This window comes from Pinus tabuliformis, chromosome 9 (assembly GCF_031772625.1).
Source record: "Pinus tabuliformis cultivar Carrire ecotype Pingquan chromosome 9, CPIR1, whole genome shotgun sequence".
Taxonomy (NCBI): Eukaryota; Viridiplantae; Streptophyta; class Pinopsida; order Pinales; family Pinaceae; genus Pinus; species Pinus tabuliformis.
Window position 1 is genome coordinate 1,714,035,283 of NC_142307.1, and position 11,852 is coordinate 1,714,047,134.

Below are 11,852 nucleotides of genomic sequence, written 5' to 3' on the forward strand. Positions count from 1 at the left end.
TGAGAGTTTGAGGTGAAGAAATCTCGGCCAAAGCATGCAGCAAAATAACGAGTTCGTCAAGGACATTGTCCTTTTGGTTGTCCTCTTCTACCGCCTCATGTTCCTCCAGTGGTGGATCTTCCTCCGATGAGCTGTAATCAGTGGCATCAATTTCAACAAATTTGGGCTCCTTGCATTTATGATCTGGGGAGTATTTTTCATCATAGTAGTAACATAATCCTTGCTTTCTTCTTTCGGCCATTTCTACAGGTGACACCTTTTGAACCTTAAGTGTTTGAGTTGTGTTGTGAGCCTGTGGGGGGCGACCCTTAGCTGTGAAATTTGGGCGACTGTACTGGGCTACTAACGCATGTTCCATGTTACGAGCTACCTTGCAAGCCTCCGTCCATGTGGGAGGGTGGTGCAGTAGGACGTGGGTTTTTATGGCTTCTTTAAGACCGCTGATAAAACATTCTGTGTAGAACACATCTGAGAGACCCCTAGTGCGGAAGGCTAAGGCTTCAAAGACTGTAACATATTCATCCACTGTGCCAGTTTGTCGGAGCTTAGTAATACGACCTAGAAAAGAAGATTCCTGGTCAAAGCGGTCTGTAAGAGCTTTTCTGAAGGTGGTCCAAGTCACAAAAGGTCCATTGCAACGTTGATGCCATTCTCACCATTGCCACCTTTCAGTGTCCAAGTACATGCTCCCCACCATAAGCTGAGTCTCATTATCTAAGATGTTATTCAGAATGAAATACTGCTCCATTTGTGCTATCCATGATGCCGGGTGAGCTCGCGGACGGGATTGTTGGTGGGGGCCCCAAAGGTGAAGAGAGTGGCTAGACTCACCCTCACTGTGTCCATTGCCAATATACGCCTCCTCGTGGGCTTCCTCCTTGCCCTTCGGGATTATGCTAGTTAGTCTGTCAAGCTGAAGTTGGAGGGATTGCAAGGTTTCTTCTAGTTTGTCCATCCTCTCATTGGCCATAGCTTGAGCTCTAGTTTCTACCATGCACTGACCTGATGTTCTTGAAATTTGGGACCGCCCAAAAAAAAAAATTCACTAAGAATTGAATGGTACCACCGTGCTCTGCTCGTCGTCCTGATTCTGATGGGCTAGATCACCAATAAGCGCCCCGGAATATTTATTTATTTATTTATTTATGTATTTATTTTATTTTATTTATTTTTTATTTTTTATTTTTTATTTTTTTTAACTCCTAACGGAGTTTTACTCCTTCCTTAGGAATATTGCAGTAATCAAATCCTCAAAATGTCAATGCTGCCAAAAGTCCTGCGAAAATCATGCCCCGGTATAGGAACCCCACACAACTACTCAGATTCGGTGGATCTGAGAGATCTGAATGGCGGATCGAATAGCTTTGAGTGGCAGAACAGATTGTTGCTGCGGATCTGATGGATCTAATAGGTCGGAATGGCTAGTCGGAACTGCGGGATTGATGTCTGCTGCTGCTGCACCCCTTTGCGCGAGCAAATCTGGTAGAGATGATGCGTGATCCCAATATATAAAATGGAACTATGGTCTCGAGGAGTGTCAGGTGCTACAGATCGCAATATACATAAGGGTCTGACAGTAGTACTCGGCCCAATGTTTTAGGGCTCTACCTAAGGAGGATCAACCGTACCCTTAGCCGTACAACCCGACTACCCTATCGTACGGGCGAGTAATCTCTTCGAGTGTTGTTCTCGGTGTACTGTAGCAGCAAGATGACCGATGGTTTATCTATGGCGAGGTTGCATAGGAGCTAAGGGGCTTCCGATATACCCAGAAGGTACTTGGAAGACAGTCCGTACGTGGTTCTGTCTAATGCACTACTACTTGAAGGGGTACCCACAGGGGTTACAAGGGAGTCCAACAAGCGTGACCACCTCTTGTATTTCCTGCATGCATGCCTCCCCAAATCCGCAGGTTTATGCGCTCTGTTAGCACTTGAAATTTCACCTCAGGCTGAAAAGGCAAATCTCAAAGCTACATCAAAACATTTAGCCTCGTAGCTAGCCCTACGGGGCAGGAGAAGGCTCTCTCCGGTCAATCTCGGTAGATTTTCAATAGGATGAGATGACCAACAATGTATCACTGATATTAGGCTAGTAAACTGGTTATAAAGGTTGATTTTGGGGGTTTTTGGGTGTTTTTGGTGGCAAATTGAGGAGCTGCAATTTAGGGTGTGGGGATTGGACACAGTTTCTGCAGGGGGGTCTTTGGGGTAAGGTAGGAGCCTGTATTGATGTCTTTAGCTGAAGTGGATGATTAGGAAGAAAGATAAGAAGGCTAAAGAGAGCAAACAATGGATTTGAATTCTCTTTAGACAGCAGAAAACATAGAAATTAAACAAGTTTAAAAGTAGAGCATGGCAGGCATGAATTCTAACTTTATCACTTCATTTGTTTAATATGCAGCAGTATAAAAAGGAAATGAATCACATAACAAAGCTTACAATAACATGAAGAAACACACCATCAACACATGAGTCCACAAGAATCCCAAAGATGACTGCAAAACCCTGGTCTTCCTTAGCCAAAAATTGCAGAGATACAATTGATAATACAATGATAGCTTCTCCCTCAAGAGTCCCACCATGAAAATGAGCAAGAAAGTACATAATATAGATGATCTAACCTCTTTCCCTGCCTCCATGGGTCGAGCTCACTATCCTAGGAGCTGTTTGAACCACTTCTAAACTAAGCACTACAAAATAGGCAGTCAAAACAACTTGCCTCTATAAACTTGGAAACCAGTTCATACATTCAATTTTTACCCTTTACATGCAAGAATCTTCTAGAAGAGTTAAACAAGAGTAAAAGTATTCAAAAAGTGTCACAATTACATCCAAGAGGACCACCATCAACCTCAAAAAGTCAAACTGGAGCCAAACTGCGTTTTCTGGGCTGAACTGGTCAAATCTGGCACAATTTCCTCAACGGGTCGCACACATTTTCTCAACGGGTCGCGCACATTGGTAGCTCTGTTTGGAGGCCTTCCCGGTATCAGAATTGGGTACAGGATAGCTCGTTGGAAAGGTATTTGAGTCTACTTTCCAACCCAACTGGAATTTTTCAATTTGGAGGTCATTTGCCCTGTCAAAAACCAATTCTCCCAAGACAGCTTTCTGCAGTTCAAAAAAGTGGCAGAAAGTCAAAATTTTCATGTATTTTGACCTTCTGGAGGTCCAAAACTCCATAAAAACTCAAGTCCATCCATAGGCATGTGTAAATTTTCATGAAAAATCTAAAAATGTTGAGTTTTTGCAAAACGGAGCTACGATGACAAAGGGTCTCACCGGGGGTGAGACCCGTTGAGAAGCCAAAACCTGTAAATTTCCCAAAAATACCAAAATTACCCAAAATTCTCAAAAAAATTTGGGATTTGAGATGTGGCTAGGCTATTGAGTGCCTTGATCCTTCAGTGAGGCCTCAGCCAAGATATGGAGGGGATCGGGCCTCTTTCTCCTTTTTGTGCCTTGGCCAACCGCCTTGGATCCGACGATTGTAATTTTGACATTTCTCTAAAACCATGACACCTGTGCAAAAAGTGAAGGAGGTTTTTCTTCTTTGGCATGTTGTGGACAAAAACCTCTCTCAGTTTTCCAAAATTCATCTTTTATTGCTCTGGAGCATCATTTGAGTGCGACTTGTCCCGATGTGTGAAACAAGGAATTTTGTCGAAATGGAGCGAAATGAAGGGGATAGGGGGCTTCTAAATTCTTGGGGAAATTTTTGGAAGTAGGGAGGGATGTTAGGAAGCAGGGGAAGGTGGAATCTCAGAGATTGAGTGAGGGGAAGGGGTCCAAAAAGGCAAAACACAGGCCCAACCTAGAAAATTGCCAAGTTGTAGCTAGAAACTAGGGTTTGTGCAAAAATGAGGAATTTGACGGATCTAAGGGATGGGAAGTGTTTGATAAGGTACTTTAAGGATAGGGGAAGGTGTATGAACATCAGGAAACAATTTTTGCCGATGATTTGACCGTCCAAGAGAAATTGGCTTTCAAAACCCTAGGAGAGGGAAATGACCTTGCCAAGGCACAACCGAAGCATGAACAAGATGTAAAATGACTCATTAGACACTGAAATGACAATGAAAACCCTATGAATGATGATAGACTCAGCTGAATGGTGACATAGACCAACATTTTGACAACTTTAGAAGGAGTTAAGGCAAACCCTAGACCTAATGCCTAGTGACCAAATTTTGCTTGAAAACTCTTTGAAATGACAAAATTTGACTTGGAAACTCTGAGACCACTTTGTAAGAGCATATTTGATCACTGGAGGAAGGCTGGGAAGACTGACACTAACACGCTCAACGACAGATCCCGTGGTTTAAAGACGCTGGAACACGTCTCTAGCAAAAAAAAAAAAATTGCTAAGAAATGGAGATCCCACCGGCCCTGGAAAGTGCTCTGATACCACTTGTTATGCTCTTAATCCTGCAAAAAGATACCCAAATATAGAATATGCGAAGAATTTTTAAAAGTGTGCAACAAGAAATGCTTGTTGAGAGTGCAACAAGATGGTGGAGCTTAGTGAAAAGAGTCGCCTTCACTAAGTGGGCCCGCAGGCTATTTTTGGCGCAAGTCTATTTTTAGACTATGTCTATTTTTAAACATATGGATCATGTCTATGGATTGCAGGTTGCTGTTTATGGATGATTGGTCAAGTTGGGAAAAATAGATGGACTTCTATTTTTGATGAAAGTGTGAGTGATCAAAGTCTATTTTTAAACTGGCTGTCAAAAATAGAAAAGTCAAATATTATTGTCTCATAATAATATTTGGACTATAAACTTGATCTTATTCTCTTGGAGCACTTCAGTTTGAGCTACATATATGGCACATGTAGCTGTCAGAAGGAAATACGCTTTTCTTATGAGTCAGTTGAGTTGTTGCATGCATGACTTCAGTTAGAACTCAATCAGTTGAGTTTGGTGGAGTTGATTGTGGAGTTGATGGAGTTGTGTTCAGTTTGACTTGGTTAAACTAGTTGTAGTTAGTCTAACTGCAGATAGACTAATGATGAGTTGTTAAACTAATTATTAACTCATGATGCAACTAATGAATACATCAGTTAACTCAGTTGCATGTCAGTGCATGTTCAGTTCAACAGGGACAGGTGGTAGACAATTAGATTGCTATCAGTTGTGACTATAGTTGTGCACCAGATCTTGCACAATCAAGGGATTGAGTATGCCAATGAGTTTTCTCATGTATTTGTCCAGTATTGTAGCCTTTGCTCACGTCCAACAAAGTGTGAGTGATTATTTTGAGGTGAAATACGAGTTTGGGAAGCCATTCTCATCAGTTCTTGAGCAGGTATTGAGCTGGAGAGGCAGGCAAGCAGTGGAATAGATTTAGAGATCAGATCTGAGTTGTATTGTGTGTAACAGGTGGAGCTGGTACTGGATTGCTTGTGATAAGCATTGTACTTTGTAATGTTACATGATTCAATCAATATAATATATAGATAGTGTGGGGTTTTTAGCGAGATGCTTTCCCCGGGATACATACTGTGTTAATGAGTTTGATTGATGCTTCTATGTGTGCCTGTGAATGTTTCTACTTCTGTAAATTGATGATCAACATAGAGGAGATTATGTATTATACATGTTCCGCTTATAATTGTATGATCAGGATAATCTCTGTGAATATGTGTCATATTATTCAAAATTTCTACATGGTATCAGAGCTAGATTTGTACAGAATTTTGCAGGAAAATTTCTAAATGGTATAGGAGCTAGATGACTTGTAGAAAAAATTTCTACATGATATCGGAGTTGCTTGATTTGTAGAAGAGATTTTTACAGGATATCAAGCGAGGATTGATCATCGGATCTACTATTCAGAAAGTGTTTACAATTTATTTCTTCAGGCAGAGTCTGTAATCGGGCTAGGTAGCCTCTGGATTCATCCTTCTTTTGGAAGGTGAGATGTCCGGTGAATGCCCATACAGTTGATCTCTATACAAGAAATACTTTGTTCTCACGAATTGTAGATCAGAAGCGGTTGAGTTTTGAGCTGGTGGAATTCGAATTTAATTCCAAAGCAAGAGCGAAACTTAGAAACATTCAATGTGAGAATGGAGACAGTATGCCTGAGTATCTCACGAAGTTCACCCAATGCCGGGATGAGCTGGGAAGTGTGGGGGTGACTGTCGGATGAGGATGGTGAGTCTAGGACTTCTTGACCTTCCTAAGAGTTGGCATAGCTACCAAGACTCGGTGAATGGAAGGGAGAAACTGCCAGGATGGGAGAAACTTTGGTCGGATCTTGTGCAGGAGGAGATTAGACGGAGCACCAGAGATAGTTCTTCATCTATGCATGATGAGGAGAACTGTGCCTTAGCGAGTAAGGCGAAGAAGGGGAAGGGGAAGGTTTCTCTTTTTGAATCCAATTCTTCTAATGATGGGAAGAAGGTTGACAAGGCGAAGGTGAGATGCTTTCGTTGTCATGAGTTGGGTCATTATGCTACTAATTGCCCAAAGAAGAAGTCCAAGAAGGGATCCGGGGAAGGATCTGAAGGTGAGGCACTTGCTTCACAGTTTGAGTTGGATTTCACACTCTTCGCATGCATGGTTTCATCCATGATGGGAAGTGGTTGGTTTCTTGACAGTGGAGCTTCTTTCCACATGACCGGTGACAAAATTTTGTTCAATACTTTGGAGGAGAAAGATCTCCAGATACTCATAAGGATGGGTAATGATGAGAAGTATAGTGTCTCAGGTGTAGGCACGGTTATTTTTCAGAGGGAGCATGGAGCTCGCCTTACCTTGACCGATGTCAAGTATGTACCAGGACTGAAGAGAAACTTGGTGTCGATCGCGATGTTGGAAGACAGAGGCTATGATGTGGTCTTTAGTAAGGGAAAGGTTTTCCTTAGACACATCATCACTAGACAGGTGAAGCAGATTGGTTCACGGGTCAAGACCCTGTATGCTCTTGAGGTTCAAGATGCATGCAAAGCCTTGAGCAGCGAGGCAACTGATGGAGACTTGGTGGTTGAGAGGGAGCGTATATTACCTCTCAACATGCAGAGCCATAAGAAGTCTCAGACGATTGTGGAGGAGCCATGATTGGTGCAGCAGCTTTAGGAGGTTGTGGAGGAGCCACAATAGGGGAAGCTGAGAGGAGATCGAGTAGAGACATCTACTCATCCAGAGACCTCCAGTAGGGGGAAACTTCGAGCCAGGTGGGCTGAGGGATCGCATGCAACCATACCTCCAGGTAGGAGTTGGGGTGATGTGGATTGATTGTCCCAAGGAGGAGGGGCAGGATCCTTGAGGTACCCAACCTCTTGGATGAGACCTTGCTACGGGAGCCCCGATGTGTAGTAGCAAGAACTGACTAATTGGGTAGAGACAGATGCGGATGGAGCGGTAGAGAGAGCGACAGTGCAGGGAATCCCAGGACAACGCATAGCTAGCAGGCTGCAGCAATGCAAGAGGCACAAGTGTTTTGCACAGTGCTAGGTGGCACAGAGAGGTGTGCAATGGTGTGAGATGCATGGAGATGTTGCAGTAGCGCAGATGTCAGAGAGGGAGCACTTGTCAGCAGCAGGTAGAGCTTCAGCATCAGAGGGTGTTTCTATCCCAACAGGGAGGTCAGTTGGGAGGTGCAGTGCGGATGCAATGCTGGGAGATAGAACCAGCAGCAGCACGGATGCAGTCAGAGACTTTGATGACAGAGCAAGTGGACTGGCCAGATGTGTTGCATGGAGAACATTCCAGAGTTACAAGATTGGGTTTGAGAGGAAGCCTTTCTTGTTGAGAGGGAGTGTTGAAAAGTGTGCAACAAGAAATGCTTGTTGAGAGTTCAACAAGATGGTGGAGCTTAGTGAAAAGAGTCGCCTTCACTAAGTGGGCCCGCAGGCTATTTTTGGCGCAAGTCTATTTTTAGACTATGTCTATTTTTAGACATATGGATCATGTCTATGGATTGCAGGTTGCTGTTTATGGATAATTGGTCAAGTTGGGAAAAATAGATGGACTTCTATTTTTGATGAAAGTGTGAGTGATCACAGTGTGAGTGATCAAAGTCTATTTTTAGACTGGCTGTCAAAAATAGAAAAGTCAAATATTATTGTCTCATAATAATATTTGGACTATAAACTTGATCTTATTATCTTGGAGCACTTCAGTTTGAGCTACAGAGATGGCACATGCAGCTGTCAGAAGGAAATACGCTTTTCTTATGAGTCAGTTGAGTTGTTGCATGCATGACTTCAGTTAGAACTCAATCAGTTGAGTTTGGTGGAGTTGATTGTGGAGTTGATGGAGTTGTGTTCAGTTTGACTTGGTTAAACTAGTTGTAGTTAGTCTAACTGCAGATAGACTAATGATGAGTTGTTAAACTAATTATTAACTCATGATGCAACTAATTAATACATCAGTTAACTTAGTTGCATGTCAGTGCATGTTCAGTTCAACAGGGACAGGTGGTAGAGAATCAGATTGCTATCAGTTGTGACTATAGTTGTGCACCAGATCTTGCACAATCAAGGGATTGAGTATGCCAATGAGTTTGCTCACATATTTGCCCAGTATTGTAGCCTTTTCTCACGTCCAAAAAAGTGTGAGTGATTATTTTGAGGTGAAATACGAGTTTGGGAAGCCATTCTCATCAGTTCTTAAGCAGGTATTGAGCTGGAGAGGCAGGCAAGCAGTGGAATAGATTTGGAGATCAGATCTGAGCTGTATTGTGTGTAACAGGTGGAGCTAGTACTGGATTGCTTGTGATAAGCATTGTACTTTGTAATGTTACATGATTCAATCAATATAATATACAGATAGTGTGGGGTTTTTAGCGAGATGCTTTCCCCAGGATACATACTGTGTTAATGAGTTTGATTGATGCTTCTATGTGTGCCTGTGAATGTTTCTACTTCTGTAAATTGATGATCAACATAGAGGAGATTATGTATTATACATGTTCCGCTTATAATTTTATGATCAGGATAATCTCTGTGAATATGTGTCATATTATTCAAAATTTCTACATGGTATCAGAGCTAGATTTGTAGAGAATTTTGCAGGAAAATTTCTAAATGGTATCGGAGCTAGATGACTTGTAGAAAAATTTCTACATGGTATCGGAGCTGCTTGATTTGTAGAAGAGATTTTTACAGGATATCAAGCGAGGATTGATCATCGGATCTACTATTCAGAAAGTGTTTACAATTTATTTCTTCAGGCAGAGTCTGTAATCAGGCTAGGTAGCCTCTGGATTCATCCTTCTTTTGGAAGGTGAGATATCCGGTGAATGCCCATACAATCGATCTCTATACAAGAAATACTTTGTTCTCACGAATTCTAGATCAGAAGCGGTTGAGTTTTGAGCTGGTGGAATTCGAATTTAATTCCAAAGCAAGAGCGAAACTTAGAAACATTCAGTGTGAGAATGGAGACAATATGCCCGAGTATCTCACGAAGTTCACCCAATGCCGGGATGAGCTGGGAAGTGTGGGGGTGACTGTCGGATGAGGATGGTGAGTCTAGGACTTCTTGACCTTCCTAAGAGTTGGCATAGCTACCAGGACTCGGTGAATGGAAGGGAGAAACTGCCAGGATGGGAGAGACTTTGGTCGGATTTTGTGCAGGAGGAGATTAGACGGAGCACCAGAGACAGTTCTTCATCTATGCATGATGAGGAGAACTGTGCCTTAGCGAGTAAGGCGAAGAAGGGGAAGGGGAAAGTTTCTCTTTCTTAATCCAATTCTTCCAATGATGGGAAGAAGGTTGACAAGGCGAAGGTGAGATGCTTTTGTTGTCATGAGTTGGGTCATTATGCTACTAATTGCCCAAAGAAGAAGTCCAAGAAGGGATCTGGGGAAGGATCTGAAGGTGAGGCACTTGCTTCACAGTTTGAGTTGGATTTCACACTCTTCGCATGCATGGTTTCATCCATGATGGGAAGTGGTTGGTTTCTTGACAGTGGAGCTTCTTTCCACATGACCAGTGACAAAAGTTTGTTCAATACTTTGGAGGAGAAAGATCTCCAGATACTCATAGGGATGGGTAATGATGAGAAGTATAGTGTCTCAGGTGTAGGCACGGTTATTTTTCAGAGGGAGCATGGAGCTCGCCTTACCTTGACCGATGTCAAGTATGTACCAGGACTGAAGAGAAACTTGGTGTCGATCGCGATGTTGGAAGACAGAGGCTATGATGTGGTCTTTAGTAAGGGAAAGGTTTTCCTTAGACACATCATCACTAGACAGGTGAAGCAGATTGGTTCACGGGTCAAGAACCTGTATGCTCTTGAGGTTCAAGATGCATGCAAAGCCTTGAGCAGCGAGGCAACTGATGGAGACTTGGTGGTTGAGAGGGAGCGTATATTACCTCTCAACATGCAGAGCCATAAGAAGTCTCAGACGATTGTGGAGGAGCCATGATTGGTGCAGCAGCTTTAGGAGGTTGTGGAGGAGCCACAATAGGGGAAGCTGAGAGGAGATCGAGTAGAGACATCTACCCATCCAGAGACCTCCAGTAGGGGGAAACTTCGAGCCAGGTGGGCTGAGGGATCGCATGCAGCCATACCTCCAGGTAGGAGGTGGGGTGATGTGGATTGATTGTCCCAAGGAGGACGGGCAGGATCCTTGAGGTACCCAACCTCTTGGATGAGACCTTGCTACGGGAGCCCCGATGTGTAGTAGCAAGAACTGACTAATTGGGTAGAGACAGATGCGGATGGAGCGGCAGAGAGAGCGACAGTGCAGGGAATCCCAGGACAACGCATAGCTAGCAGGCGGCAGCAATGCAAGAGGCACAAGTGTTTTGCACAGTGCTAGGTGGCACAGAGAGGTGTGCAATGGTGCGAGATGCATGGAGATGTTGCAGTAGCGCAGATGTCAAAGAGGGAGCACTTGTCAGCAGCAGGTAGAACTTCAGCATCAGAGGGTGTTTCTATCCCAACAGGGAGGTCAGTTGGGAGGTGCAGTGCGGATGCAATGCTGGGAGATAGAACCAGCAATAGCACGGATGCAGTCAGAGACTTTGATGACAGAGCAAGTGGACCGGCCAGATGTGTTGCATGGAGAACATTCCAGAGTTACAGGATTGGGTTTGAGAGGAAGCCTTTCTTGTTGAGAGGGAGTGTTGAAAAGTGTGCAACAAGAAATACTTGTTGAGAGTTCAACAAGATGATGGATCTTAGTGAAAAGAGTCGCCTTCACTAAGTGCGCCCGCAGGCTATTTTTGGCGCAAGTCTATTTTTAGACTATGTCTATTTTTAGACATATGGATCATGTCTATGGATTGCAGGTTGTTGTTTATGGATGATTGGTCAAGTTGGGAAAAATAGATGGACTTCTATTTTTGATGAAAGTGTGAGTGATCAAAGTCTATTTTTAGACTGGCTGTCAAAAATAGAAAAGTCAAATATTATTGTCTCATAATAATATTTGGACTATAAACTTGATCTTATTCTCTTGGAGCACTTCAGTTTGAGCTACAGAGATGGCACATGCAGCTGTCAGAAGGAAATACGCTTTTCTTATGAGTCAGTTGAGTTGTTGCATGCATGACTTCAGTTAGAACTCAATCAGTTGAGTTTGGTGGAGTTGATTGTGGAGTTGATGGAGTTGTGTTCAGTTTGACTTGGTTAAACTAGTTGTAGTTAGTCTAACTGCAGATAGACTAATGATGAGTTGTTAAACTAATTATTAATTCATGATGCAACTAATGAATACATCAGTTAACTCAGTTGCATGTCAGTGCATGTTCAGCTCAACAGGGATAGGTGGTAGAGAATCAGATTGCTATCAGTTGTGACTATAGTTGTGCACCAGATCTTGCACAATCAAGGGATTGAGTATGCCAATGAGTTTGCTCACATATTTGCCCAGTATTGTAGCCTTTT